This window comes from Thermobia domestica, chromosome 2 (assembly GCF_964235325.1).
Source record: "Thermobia domestica chromosome 2, izTheDome1.hap1.1, whole genome shotgun sequence".
Taxonomy (NCBI): domain Eukaryota; kingdom Metazoa; phylum Arthropoda; class Insecta; order Zygentoma; family Lepismatidae; genus Thermobia; species Thermobia domestica.
In genome coordinates, this window is record NC_137455.1 from 193,321,458 (window position 1) to 193,336,966 (window position 15,509).

At 36.8% G+C, this 15,509-nt stretch overlaps 2 protein-coding genes across 6 annotated transcripts in view; one reads left to right on the top strand and one right to left on the bottom strand.

The window, feature by feature from the left end:
* LOC145678340 (orexin receptor type 2) overlaps positions 1-15,509 on the bottom strand; it is an 844,605-nt gene that overhangs the window by 85,065 nt on the left and 744,031 nt on the right. The gene's annotated exons all lie outside the window — the stretch shown is intronic.
* Positions 1-15,509, top strand: part of LOC145678339 (uncharacterized) — a 317,750-nt gene that overhangs the window by 55,117 nt on the left and 247,124 nt on the right. The window contains exon 5 of one of the 5 annotated variants that reach the window (XR_014130361.1): positions 1,949-2,050. The exons of the other annotated variants lie outside the window; for them this stretch is intronic. The gene's annotated coding sequence lies outside the window, so the exon portion shown is untranslated. The remainder of the gene's footprint in view (positions 1-1,948; positions 2,051-15,509) is intronic. 5 annotated transcript variants of the gene reach the window in all.

Consider the following 15,509-nt stretch of genomic DNA (forward strand, 5'->3'; position numbering starts at 1 on the left):
AATTTGGAAGGGATGGTATCCAAAATTTTCACAATAGTTATCTGTGGTCTGTAGATAATCCACATGGAATGATACAGGCCCGCAACCAGCATCAGTTTTGTATCAACGTTTGGGCAGGGATTCTGGCTGACTATCTCATTTGATCAGTTGTTCTTCCACAACGACTCACTGGGCCTATTTATTTGAACTTCCTACACTTCTGGAGGATGTGCCGTTGGTCTTACGACAACGTATGTGGTATATGTACGATGGGGCCCCGGCGCATTTCTGTCACCCCGTGCATAATTATTTGAACATTGTTTTCCCGAGCAAGTGGACCGGCCGTGGCGGTCCTATGCCATGGCCTGCTCGATCGCCAGATTTAAACCCTCTGGATTTCTATTTATGGGGGCATCTCAAAACTGTTGTTTATGCTACTACGGTATCTGATATCCAAACGCTGGAACAACGAATCCGAGCCGCTTGTGACGCTTTGCGGGAAAAACCAGGCACGTTTGACATGTGCGCCGGTCTGTGCGACGACGTCTCAATGCGTGTGTTCAGAGTGGTGGACGTCATTTTGAGCATCTTCTTTAGTGTTGCCACAGGTAAGACTGTTGTAAGACTTCTGAAACCTTTAATGTCATTCTTTGTGATACTTATTCATCACGGACACCAGTACGAGCTGTAGTGTATCATCCTTGAAAATACAGTCCATGTTTACCTGTACGCATGCTTACTTTTGTTCGATGTCTTTCATGCCTCAGTTGCCTACTCGGTAGGGCCTAAAGCGATTCTTGGCCCTGCAATGTCTGCGTACACTGCTTGTTGCGGAACCATTGCACCAACACCCATGTCCGGCGTTGTTCCCTTGAATTGGTCCCCGACGCTGCAATGGGGAATCCCCACTTTTCCAGCTCTCACCCCACAGTTCGTACGTAAGCCATACGTAACACGTCATAGTACATACGTCTATTTCACTTTTCACTGCCCCTACCATGTCTGCTTTGCGGAATCCCCTTCTTCCTGTATGGACTCCCATTGCGCAGTTCCATCTGCTCCATTCAGTTTGCACCATCAGTTCCCTTGAGTATGATTTTCTTTCTCATTTTGTGGACCGACGTCACTATCTCAATTCGTTCGGTAGATATTCTACTTTACCCACGGTGTGTGGGCGATCTTTTGCTCGGTTCCTGATGGAACACGTCGCCTCTTTCGACTTCTGTTCATGACTTGTTTCCTTGTTTCCAGTTGTGGAGTCACCTCCCGAAGTGTATTCACCCACACTTCATATCCTCAACTTCATTGTTGGTCACCATCAGTACCTAGTAGTTATGCAACCATACATACCTAATATGATGAGTCCATCAATTCGTCTCTGTTTGAGATCTCGACATGGTTACAACTAATTATGGTTACCAGGTGGAAACCTACACATTCACGCCTATTTTGACGTATCTTTACCTGACAGTTTCTCCGGGAGTCCCTACACTCCTTTGGGGAATCCCTTGTGCACTGATTTCACGATTGCGACATACCCATTTTTGAATAGAGCAGGTTTCGTTCCTTTGAGGTGACCATGCCGCCTTGCCTCTATCATTCGAAATAGAGAAGATATAGCGCTCTAAAGTGTATTTCGCCACGTTTTCGGCGTCATATATATATATATATATATATATATATATATATATATATATATATATATATATATGTGTGTGTGTGTGTATCTTTTGTACTTCTTTGTAATGATAGTTTATTTTCTCGCTTTTTGTTCTTATATAAAAGAATAAATTATTATAAACCATTGAAACAAAACAAAGAAAACAAACAAACAAAGAAACAAAAAAAAAAAAAAGAATCCCGCCATGGTCATTCTTATGCCCCAGCAAAGTGAGTGTGATATGCTTATAGTACTTTGATGGCTTGGTTTCCTTTTTTCACAATGAGAAAAATCTCCCTTTTTATTTAGCAGGAACATGAAATCTTCTTGGCTGCTCCAGTGTATATCGCCGCCACTGGATTTACGTCAGAGAATTTGTTCATTTCTCAGTTCATCGGTCATGAAGACTAGGTATTGTTTTTGTTAAGTCTGCATTGTTTAGTTCATTAAACCGTATACAATTCTATTCTCTTTTATGTTTTATTGTTTATTGTTTATTTCACGAGGTTTATTATTTCTGAATATTGTTTTCTTGCGTAGTTTCATTTTGTTTACATTAACTAAATTGAATCTAATATAGAAATTAATTTCATGTAATGAGTAATTGTATATGTATGATACCGAATATGTACGAGTATTCACATACGTAACAAATTCATTAGTAACTGAGTTATGTATATAAAACATAGTATATATATATATCACAAAATCAATGACAGAAAAGTAATATTTGAGAAATTAGTCTATCGTATTTCAAACTAATGAAAGATAACTGCGAAATTCGAAGAACTGTAATGTGAACTTCAAGGCAAAATAACTGAGTTTCTAAGAAAAAGACATGTTTATTTTAGAATGGGCTTATAAACTAATATGTTCTGTTATTACTTGCTGAATTTCTAACTGATAATATATATCAAAATACAACATACTGCGAAATTAAGCATACTCTTGTCCTATCTATCACTTTCTCTTTATTAAAAATATTACAGGAGAGAGTAGCATACACGAGAATTTCGTTTTAGGGAGCAACTGATATTTTTATTTTAAGGTGATGATGAAATTATGTACTATTATAATGTAATTATGTTGAAGTATCATACCAATATTAACTTATCCAATCTTGGCCACACACCACATCGCCCTATTTCTACTCTAGTAACAGGTTTCTTTATTCAATGTATTTAACCTAATAACCTGTAATTCAATTACCAGTAATTACCTGCGCCTTTTCAGGAAAGTCAGATTCGTGAAAATTAACTATTTTATTACTACAAACTAATGGAAAAGATCTTGTCTTAGCACTAAGTCTTGCATACAAGAATTAGTACATTAAGTATTATTTTTCGTAATTTTGACTGATACAATGATAATTTTTACCAATATGACTTTCCTCAAAAGCCAGCACTCCTACCTTTTATAATTTAATAAACTTCCACATTTTTATTTTATTTAAAAAGTGAAATGAAGTTATCTTGCATTGAAATAAAAACAACTGGAATCTTAGCTCAACTTTTGCGTCTTCCATTTTTTATTTAAAAAAATGTGCTTGATGTTGTAACTTCCAAACCAAAAACTGTTGACCGTTTCACAATTTTTATACTATATATATATATATATATATATATATATATATATATTAAACATTTAAAGGATTCACATATATTTTGTCAATTCGAAGAATAACAGAACATAGAAACTTTAAAAATCGTACTTATGTACACAAAAATTTGACACACAATTTTTTTGTTTTCTCGGATTAAAATACTGCATATTATAACACTTAAATTTCATACAATTGACGAGTTTTTATATACTGCACCTATAGTAATAATATTGTTATTTAGACTACAGACAGATAGGTAAATTAACCATACAGTAAAAGAATGGTTGTCCGTAATTTCTTATATAATATGCAACATAATCAGCAGAAATTGCGTGAGTTTGGTGAGAGGAGGGTGGTTACAGAAGGAAGATTCCTTCCAATGCTTTTCCCGGTGGAAGCGTTCCTAGTATCGCTGCTACGTTCCCTCTTTGCACAGCCATACTTAATCTCTGTATAAGAAATGCTGAAGCTCGAGTGTCGCCTGTTTTGAGAGTTATTCGGCGCCCAACTTCTTTAATAAAATTTAGTCCTTCATGACCCCAGGACCCACAAGTTTCGATGGCGATGATGACGAAGTGGTATTTGTCCAAAAGGTTGTTATATTTTCGTCTCTTTTCAGATTCTCTACGATTTGCTACCATCCCAGCTTTTGTGGAAGAAGTAAGAAGATTAGAGGGGGCTAGAGTATCGGTACAAGTGAAATCCCATATTAAAGCCTTCCCTCGTTTCCATGGCACCAATGACATTCCATCAGGTCTCTTGTCGTCAGAACGACTACACCCCATTGGCTCTCTCACGGAAGGCGTTCCAGAAGAGATGAGGGCTCTCATGATGAGGTCATTAATATCAGAGTGGCGAGAGTATCTGCCAGCACTGTAGAGACATGATAGGCCATGTATGCCTTTCTTATCTACTAAACTTCCGCAAGCAAGGCACCGGTGTTGTTCGCAGACATCTGCTTCCAAACGTAACGCACAAGCGATTCTAAAACTTTCGTCGGGAAGATGCAGCCCTAGGGATGGACATGGAATAGCCTGTACCCAGGCACCTGCTTCAGGGGATGAAGTAGCTAGAAGACGTGCCTTATCCTCAGGATTGGTGGAGGACTGAAGAAGAGAAGAAAATCTGGAGTTTATAAGAGAAACGTCCCATGAAGATTGTAAACTTCTCTTATCCAGATCAGGTAGAGCAAGTCCGCCGCACGATGTCCACTGGGAGATACAATCATTAATCTCAGCTTCAGAATCTTGATGAATATCCTGGCGAAGAAGCGAAGAGATCAATGGAATAGAGCTATGAATGGAAGAAAGGAAAGATGGAGTGGCCAAATCAAGGGCTCGACGAATATCTAGACCTCCGTGATCCACTGGGAGAGATGCCTGTAGCCATGACCTATCCGTAAGAGAGCAGTTGAGAAGAGATTCTAGACCAAGTTGGATGGAATTATCGTATTGATTTAGAAGATCTGTCTCGCGCCAGGATGGAGAACTACCAAGGAAATATAACAGTCTAGGTATTGATAATGAGGCCCGCAAGAGATAGACAGCTGAGTGTGCAGAAATCTTAGATAGGCGAGTGAAAAAGAAATCTAATTTGGATATTTTGTCCAGTAACATGGTGCGTCAAGTGTCAGTGTTTAGTGCTGCACCTAAAAGGGAAGCTCTGTCTGGTGATATAAGTTGAATTCCAGGCGCGACTTCGTTGAGGAGGGTGTGCAGGGTGTTAGCCTGTTCGTTTGAGACTCCCAGAAAACCAACTTCACACTTACTGAAATTGAGATTTAATCCCAATCTCGCGAGATTGATTATGAACCTTTGTCAAAGCTTCCAGGACATCTTCCTTGTCTCCAGCTATAGTTCCATCGTCGAGATACCAAATGTTTAACTCAGTATTGATGTTGCTGACAATAGATTGAAGTGTCAACGCAAATAAAGCAGGTCCTAGGGGGTCGCCTTGTTGAACACCTCGCTGGGAGAGGATAATGTCTTCACCAAAAAATAGGTGACTAGGCTGTGAATAGCACTGATGGATGAAAGCGTATATATAAGGGAAGTGCATTTTTACAGCAGTAAGCATAGAGTCTCTGTTGATTTCGTTAAATGCATTCCGGAAATCAAGTTTCAAGAAAATTTTTCTTGGTTGTGGGGATGAGAATAATATAGTCGGTCTACATGGGCTGCAACCTCTGAGCCATGTGGAATGCACACTCCCAACTGATGTGGTGACAAAAAGCTAGATAACGGTTCCCTGATTCTTTGACATATTATTTTAGCTGATAACCGTCTCCAAACGTTACCGACAGCGATGAGGCGTATATCGCCACATTTCTTCCTCAATGCTATAAGAGACGCTCCGAAAAATATTGGCCTGATTTCTTTAGGTACGTTTCCGGTGAGGATTATTTGAAGAAAATCACTAATAGTGTTCAACAGACGGTCTCTAGAGTCAATGTTCTGGTATAGTAGAAGATCCTTGAGGATGGAAGGCCGTAAACTGTCTATACCTCCTGCGGAGCCGGAAGGAAAGGATCGAAGAGCTCTCTGGACTTCCTTGACAGAAACACTAGGGACAGCTGGAGCGTTTTCGATGAGTGCAGGAGGTGTGGAGGTGTGACTGTGTGTAGGATGTTTGTTGCGTAAAGCTTCTAGCACTGTAGCATTCGGAAGCGCCAAAGTGTCATCAGATATGAGGAGTCTGACTGCTCCATGGACATCGCCGTCGGAAAGTTTGTTCTCTATACTTTTCGTGTTGAAGGTGATTGCATCTGTTGATTGGCGAGGTTTGGAGGGTCGTTGGTTGCGATAAAGAAGAGCATCGCAGCGATAATTAGTCCAACTAGTGATTCTTTGTTTCACCCATGTAGTGATATTAGACACTTTGTTAGTTCTTGTTGGTGAACAAAGAGTTACGTATGGGAAGAAGAAGAGCTCCTTCCACGCTTGCAGGCTATTAGAAGATACAATATTCTGTAGAACTTGGCAGAGGGAGTCAGCCACCGCTGGTCTAGCTCCTCGAGGTACTCTACGTAGAATAGGAGTAATGGCTTTCAGTTTTCCGAGGAGCGTGTTGCATTCTTCGATTGACATCTCGTTGGGATTATCAATGCAGTTGCGCAAGATAGAACTATGTGAAGAAGATGAGGAAATGGAAGTGAGAGTGGACGATGTAGGTTTGGCTTTAGTACTAGTACGATGACACTTACTGTTGTGGATTGCTAGACCTCTTGCATTAAGTAACTGTTTGCTGCAATGGGAACACACGGAATCATGATAAATAGATGCACCGGCAGTATTTAAAATGTTAATGCTCGGGTCATCACTATCGTTCAGAGACACAGAGTGGTCCACATTTGTGGACGTTGCACTAGTATCGTGTCCCGTTGACATATTTAACAAACTATCCATATTGTATTTTATGAATACATTTTGGAGTTTATCTCAAAGTAATTGTATTTCTGACGCAAAAAGAAAGTTTTTTGAAAATTTTTTTACTAATTGTTGCAGTTTATGATGTGACATATGCAAGGCTAGTATATTTCTAGACTAAAATACCGAGACACTCTATGAAAATTTTCGGAATAGTCATAGTTATGCCCTTGCTTCTCGCTGAAATATGATAATATATTAAAATGCTAGGTTCTTATGTTTGTCTCCAAAAAAAAAAAAAAAAGTTTGTTTGTGTCCAATCCATTCGACAATGAGATCTCGAAAAGCACAAGTGCTAGAAACGTCCTGTTTTCGCTGGTCAATTCCAAATTTTATGTAGATTGTCCAGTTCTAATTGAATATTTAATAGATGTAGCCGTTATTTCTTTATTACATTATTAGTGGTACACAGGCAATGTTGAAATGTTAAATAAGTAAAGCATCATATCTTATGAATTATACATTCCAACACAACATAGTTGTATACAGGGGTTGTATGTCTCTCAGGCGTTTGTTTCATGGCCAAATGATAATGAAAAACTGAGGATAACCATTTCTTCAGGCTAAGAGGAATCTTTATTTTTTGGAGTGTTTTGTCCAATGAACACCGTATATCACTGACATAATTAATTGTGTATGTAATGTATTTGCTTATTACATACTGCATGTAAGAAGAAAGAAAACACTGATCATACATTAATTAGAAACTTCAAACTAAAGTAGGTTCAATCTTGCAAACGGTGCGATATATTGAAAAATTAACCATAAAAATCCCCCCTTTATGGTATTCCTTGTAGATTTAAAAAAAATCAAGACGTCTTTCACTTGTGCCTGTAAAGGAACATGTACAGATGTTGTGAGGAATGACAAGAAGATCCATGCTCATATGTGAATGATGCGCTGTGTAGAGATCGCAGATTCAGCTAGTTAATTAAATAATAGGTGAGCCCTCACCAAAAGTGAGTGACAAAATGTAGGTTATTTCTATCACTTGGGCATCGATGATTAATAAAAACGAGATGTTTTAAAAAAGAAATATTGTACAACTGATTGAAGGTTATATTTTAAAGGTAAAGCGACCCATTTGCAGTTCCGAAAAATTTCTGGGAGATACATGATGATCCGAGACTATCCCAGTCTGGAATATTATGAACAAAGGTTTTTCCTAGTACTGTGTGTTTATTTTAAGAAGACAAATTTCGCACCAAAATTATAGAAATTATTTTTCGGGAATGACTATAACAGTTGATATTAAATAAATGTTAATTTTATGTGCTAACAGTTAAATTATGCCTTCTTTACAAATTGAAACTTGGTCTTACCTAGTTACGCTACAACTAATTTTCGTCAATATTAGTAACAATCGTAACCTAACCTTTCCCTCTCCCCTTATAACGGGAAGCATCAAAACCAAGTTTCAAGTTTCTACCATAACTAGTTAGCTAGTCTGTCAGTAAGAACTTCTTTTTAAATGTATACATAAGCACCCCGGACAAAAAATAACGAAAAGTACACTTTATTTGTCAATAAGGCGTAATATCATTATGGGCGCGGATTATTTAGTTTTTATTTTCTGTAACATGCTGTGACTGAGGGAGAAGATGACATTGAAGTTCAGTTTGGCCCATTCCTTAACAACTGATCTTACAGATCCTAAAACGTGGGGGGATGTTGATATCTCCCGTTCCAACATGTTACGTTTTTCACGGCCCTTTCCAATATGTCTCAAATTTTGTCGATAGCGTTAAGAAAATGAAATGAAACCTTTGAGTTTTACGTCCCACGGTTATGTCGGTTAGGCTAAAGGAGTCGGTGATTATGAGAAATGAATGAAATGGTGGAATGAAGAAAGTGGGAGGAAACGGGAAAACCCCGAGAAAACCCACGCACACGGTGTTTGTCCACCACAAAGTTCACTTGGCGGGAGCAGGGTTTGAACCCGGGACCTCATGTACCAGAGGTGAACGCTCTACCACTGAGCCACCGCGGTCCCAATAGCGTTGAGATCATGCGAATTCGTGGGCCAGGTGAAATGTGGGATGTCCACCTCGACACAACCCTAAGTGAACGGTGCAGTTTCGTTTTGATACTGGGACTCTGGGATGTGAGCATCTCACAGGAACTGGACAAATGTCAACACCTCATTATCTAGAATGGACACCTAATTCACAATCTTCATGCGATTAGGCATCTCTATCAAGGAACCCACACCAGTGTAACACTATCACCCTTTTTGTAGAGCTTTGTAGGTACCCTGACAACGCGACTGAATATACCTCGTTGCTGGGTTTGTTCAGAGACTTGATAACAGGGTCCAGCATTGTACTCCTGCACTAGCTCCAGAAATGGCCTAAAATGACCTCAATCACAGTATACAATATGAGCCAAAATTACCTTATATATATATATTGGATGTTAAAAAATGACGTTCAATACTTATTACGCAGCATTATTATACAATTCAAAATAAAGCAAAAAAGTATATAATTGTATACCTTTTAAGTTCTCGTTTAGAAAAGCAAATTGTGCTATGTGGCAACGTCGCAGATAAAGAACTATAGAGTAGATCTAACAATTCATCAAATAGCTACATCAATTGTTTCCCAAACAGGAATTAAACGCCTATGACACACATCTATGTCGATAGATGTTGATACTAGCACCATTTATTAGCGGAACAATCGATACAACTGCTTGCTTGATTCGTAGAGCAATGCTAATGGTTCCAAATTAATCTACGACATTGCCACATAGCGAAATTTTTTATTCCTCTTAGTGGCTGAAGGAGACCCCGCAGAATATACCATTCTATAATATTTTCGTTTTATTTTGATCTCAAGAATGGCGTTCTGCTGTCCGTAGGCGCCATTTTTAGAACACCGATATATTTGGCGGCACATATTACATTCTATATAATTTATGTAAGTACCAATATTATTTAAAGTAACATATGAAATTAGGATACTCTATCGAAACAGTTTTACATTTTTTAACACAAATAAGTCATAAGAAAAGAAATACAGAAGGTTGGTCCATCTAAATGTGTCCAATTTTAAACCTTCACCTCTCCCCACAGAATTGACCGATCCGAAAGATTCAGACACTAGAATAAAGCCAAAGGCCTCTAATATCATGCCAAGTTCGCGCGTGAGTTGTGCATTAGGGCAAAACTGGATATTTATTGCCACACTTGATGAAGCATGGGTCTATCTATGAGATTGTGGAAAAATTCAAGCTGTAACGTGCACCCCGTGAGATTCAAAAACCTGTCCTAGTTTTATCCGTCAGTGGAGAGTAAGTTTCTTAAATGGAATTCTGGTTGTCGCGGGATATTGCTATGGAGACAAGTTAACGATTTGGGAAGGTGCTTAAAAATTGTAAAATCAACTCTGCATTTTATCAGCAACACCTATCCATGCAGAAGATCTGCCCCGTTTGTATGAAATGCAATAAATCAAGTCGGTGTGCATGTAGATAATGCCTCATCACCTACATTTCATCCTACACAGAAATTTCTACCAGCACCCAGGCTATTCCCTTCCGGGACATACCAGTAAAGTCACCTGATGCCAGTCTCATAGATTTTTGCGGGTTTAGTCTATTGTAAAGAGCACTTCTATCTCGTCATGTCATACTGTCCGTGGCCTCTGGGAATCCTGCTTAATATTCCCGTTTGTGTACTTCAACGGTGCTATACGATTTAGAGATATTTCCAAGACACATAGCGTTAACATCGAATGGCAACTGATAATGATTCCGTGGTTTTTCCTAAAGTAGGTGAGACATCAAAATCGGACACATGTAGATGGTTCAAGCACCTGTAAAATCTTCCGAAGAATATTTAGTTCTACCTAAAGGCGTTCTGAGTTTTACTGAAGTCATAGTGAATATATATGTGTTGTAATTTGTTCTAAACTTTTCGGACACTCTGTATAGAGTAGATGGAAAATTATTTTAATATACGGTATATCCTGGAGTGTAAAATACTGGTCAAACAGAAATATCGTTTGTGATTTCAATGCAATGAATAAGTAGCAATTGCAAAAGGACAAAATAATGGAATGCTATTATTGAAATCCTTTCTAAATCTTGTTATTAAACAACCAGTTCATCTACACGTTTCAGCAATTACGCCAAAATCACCGAACAATTTAAAGCATTTACTATTTGGAATGCATTTTATTACCAATAAAAGAAGCAGTAATACTCTGGTCCATAGTATAAATGCAGAGGTAGATTAAAAGCAAGTAAATTACTTTCTCGTACATTGATATTGCTAACATAATGAATACCATTGGAATTAACTCAAGCTAAAACATGAGTATATATGGTATGTAGATGTATATACATTTTCCTCTCATATAGAAATGCGCAGGTATAGCATGCGTATACTGAAACACATTTGCGAGAATGCGAATTAATGAGAAATGTTGCTTCCCACACAAATTTTTGCATTAAAAGCGTGTAAACATGTGCTTATTTACAAGAATTAAACGTTATTTTTTTTTCAGATATATTATGTATTGTCTGAGCCATAGATAATACCGTGTAAAAGCACTTAGGATTGGAACATTGTTTGAACATATTACATGTCTGCTTTTCCATTGCAATTAGATTGATTGGTTAACTTTGCACAACTACCACCATCATTATTGTTATTCTGCTATCACTGAGGGCACGGTGGCTCGGTAGTAGAGCGTTCAACTCTGGTGCAAGGAGTCCATGATTCGATACGAAATGTTAGGTCATGGTACATAACATCGTTTCCTCCTACGTTCTCACTGTACCAGTCCTTTCATAACCATTCATCATTAATCATCCGTCCTTTTTAGCCTCAAGAACATATGCATGCGACTTTAAATTAAAGATTGTTTTTCTGCTCCTTTGCAAGGACTCTTGCCAAAAATTGAAAAACATCCATGTGCTAAGCTCATCAGAGTTATGACCATTGTTTATAGTATTTTTCCATCCATTTCTCGTTTACTTTCTTGCACTTCCTTCAGGATATAATTTCTACCCAAGCAGTGTACTTACATGTTCCTTTTTTTCTTTTAAATATTTCCAACTTTGTTTCATTTCTTTCTTATTAAATATCACACAAGTGAGACTTACAAGTTTATGCTGTCAATACTTTCGTCTGTCTGTAACTACACACGATAGTTCTTCAAAGAAAGTGATTTTTTGAATTCAGATTTTTCAGGTAGCTTGATCCATTATCTCGGTCGAGTTTGTTAATGGAGTCACTCTTATAAGATCTTAACGGGTACCGTTTTATGGTAGTTTTCCACATCCTATTTTCTATTATTGAAGCAAAGATAGTAGAAGTTACACATTGTGCAGTTAGACAACAGCAAAAATCATTCAATGGTTGACACCTGTGGGACGCAGCGCCGTAACTTAGATTTTTCTGGGGGGGGGGAGACAAGCATTAATACGCGTATTTGGTCCCCCTAGAAAAAGTTGTTTTTTTTTAATTCTTGGGCCCCCTCTTTCCATCTTTCTCTTACACTTTATGGGCTCCCGGAGCCTGTGGGCTCTTTCGCACGGCAAGGCCTGCGGGGCCGTTAGATACGTTACGTTCCTGGGTCCATATATAACAAATTAATTAAGGTGACAATATTGACAAATATCAAAGCCATATCAATAAATATTATTTCTAGAGCCCCTAATAGTAGACATTTTTTTTACTGAAATGGGTCCAGGACTTATTTTTGTTTTATTTACCCTTTGTGTGCTGTTTTGTTTATATGATGTAGTGAACCTTTTGATGCTTCATTTATAATTTCATGTTCGTATCGTATATGGAATAAGAAAAATTTGTCTTAAAATGCCTCCTCCCTCGAACTGCGTAGAGCTTCCCTAGGGGCAGTTGCCTCCCTCTGCCTCCCACACGTTACAGTCCTGGCCGGACGAAATTGAACTTCAAGTGTTCGATCACTTTTACTGTCTACCATAGTTTATTATTGCTAACACTTCCATATTGGTTTACATTTCCGGTTTTTCTCTCTTCTCTACACTCACATTTATAAATTGAAGGGTTTGGTGCAAGAACTAGGCAGCTTCATTTTGTGCCGCTATTGAGTTGCACACCCTATCACATACAAAAGAAAAAGGCGTTTCGTTTGGTACAAGAATGAGGCAGCTCCACCCGCTAGTTCCAGAGAAATGCGGCGGATGGAGGAGTTTGCGTGAAAACCGAGGCAGCTCCAAAACATTTTGTTTTAATTTGCTACATACTGGACAAAGTGGAGCTGCCTCCTTCTTGCACCAAACCCTTCAATTCTCTAAATGCTTCTCGTAACTTTCATATAGCATCCTTATTTCTCTTTTTTATTGCACTAAACTTAAAATATCTAACGAGTGCTTTTCGTCCAAAAAATAGCTTTAAACTTCCAAACTGTGCTATGCGTGTACGTACAAGCATGGGAAGTATTTTAGAACGCCTAATGTCTGTGTATGTGTTGACAATTATTAGAGGAAAAGCAATAGAGAGAAAGTTCTTTTTTGATCTGGATGAATTGTCAAAGAAATATGTTCCCTCTTGAGCCTTATCTCTTGTTTTAAACTGGAGTTGTAGATTTAATTACTTTCTGTTTCAATATTGAGTTCTATCAGGGAAGACAGTAACAAATAGTGAGATTCCTTTATGGATTCAGAGTCCCACGAATATATCGCAAATATTCCTCTATTACTCTTTTTCTTTTAAACCGGAAGTAGTAAACTTAATCACTTCCAGCTTCAATATTGGATCCCACAGTGTAGAAACGATAAGAAAGAAAGAGAAATTTATATATTAACTAACTTCATGGCCTATAGAATCCGAAAATCCAATGTTGCGTTCACAAAAGCTCACATACTGATTTCTGTGTTTAGCCAACTAGATCCAGTTTCTATTCTGTATTTCTATTTCTGTGAGATCAATCTTAATATTCTCCTTCCACCTGCGCCTAATTTTTCCTGATGAATTATTTGCCGAATGAGTTTTTAGTTGAAATATATATTCCAATATATATATATAAATGTGCCATAGCTTCTCAATATGAAACGAAAAACACTTGTTTCCTTCGTGAAGCGTATTTCGCCATTCCTATCATTATTTTGGTTTCATACTAGCTAAAACACCCGCTTTTCGCACGGGAAGAATTACGCTTATGCAACATCTTCGAAAGTAAAGAAACGTGGAACTATGTGCCATACCTTCAGCATCGTTTCTATCAATTGTCGGGCCGGTTATCATGATCGTTCTTCGTATTGGAAGAAGAAGGATAATAAAAATGAATTTGAAGGTATAAAAAGTCTGTAACCTGAACTACAAAAGAACGGTTAGATTACCTACCTCACACACAACATGTAAAATATTAAAACATGCAAAAGCAATATATTGGGGGCCGGGAGAGCCATAAAATATTAAAAATGCAGAAGCAATATATTGTAAATAAGTATATAGGTAAACTGAATTTTTAAAAGTTAGGCTATATAGTGCAATTTAAACCAATTTAAATTTTTGAGTGTTGTTAAATATTAGGGCTTGAAATGAGAATATGAGGCTTTATTTAAAATATAATATATTATGTTTGAATTGTATAAAAATGAAAATAAAATTTTTGAAATCAAACTGTATAGTGGGTTGCGTGTCACCAGGAGACTTGTATGTACAATGATGAATGATTTTTTTACTTATACATGCTAGATGGCAGAGTTTTATTGATATTTTCTTTAAAGTGGAGAAGGGATATTATAGGAAAAGAAAAGGTATTTATAAAGTAAGAGTTTTAAACTCCATGACGGTTATTAAAGATTTAACTCAAAACATATAATTTAGCAAAAAAGTAAATTGTGTTAATTTATGCCTTTTGCCCATACGTTTTATATTATTTAATTTTTTAATGTAACATGCAAAAAATTTTAAAAATTGTTTTTAATAAGTATTTTTGTTGTTATTTTTTTTTGAAAAGTTTATGCATTTATTTTTTATATCACGTCACCAAATGTGTTTATGTTTTGTGAAAGCAACGAGCCAAAAAGCTTACGTAAAGGTTAATTGGTTGTTGTTGCTTTTAATAAAAAAGTTTGTTTCTTTTATTTATACAATTAATCTTAACCATATATTATTGCTTTTTATTTATTATTTTTCACCTTCCGTGTACGAAAATGTACACTGGAAATATAATTTTAATTATTTCAATCTTATATATATATATATATATTTAAAAAACCTTATGCTTTATTATGTGTAAATTTGTTATATAACACATGGTTCATAAAATTTGTTCCCGCTAATCCCAGAGCCGAACATAACGTATTCGTACGTGATTAGATCTGGTAAAGCTTCACTTTACAGAATGAAAAAACTATCTGTAGGAAATTCGGTGGCCCTAAGTGTCTCCTTTCTAAGGGAAAATCTCATTACAGTTATACACACACAACGTTTATATATATATTTATAATTGATATATAATTAATATTTCATATCTTCACTAGGAATACTACCTAAATACTGAAAGCGGATAACTTGTAATATTCAACCTTTATAGTTGCGACAGTTCCTTGAATCACCATTCTTGTACCTTTTTTTTTACTATTTGAATATCCTTCGCAACTTTACTTTCATTTTAACATATTATTATTATTATTATTATTATTATTATTATTATTATTATTATTATTATTATTATTATTATTATTATTATTATTATTATTAATCTTAATCTTAACCTTGAACTTCTTCCAAAATAACATCTCCTCTACTCAAACGTTTATTTACTATTTCCTCTAAAACATAAAGGGTCTGACAGAGACAACCCTCTCTTTTACGTAAGCTAGCATAAAGTGCGAAAAATAT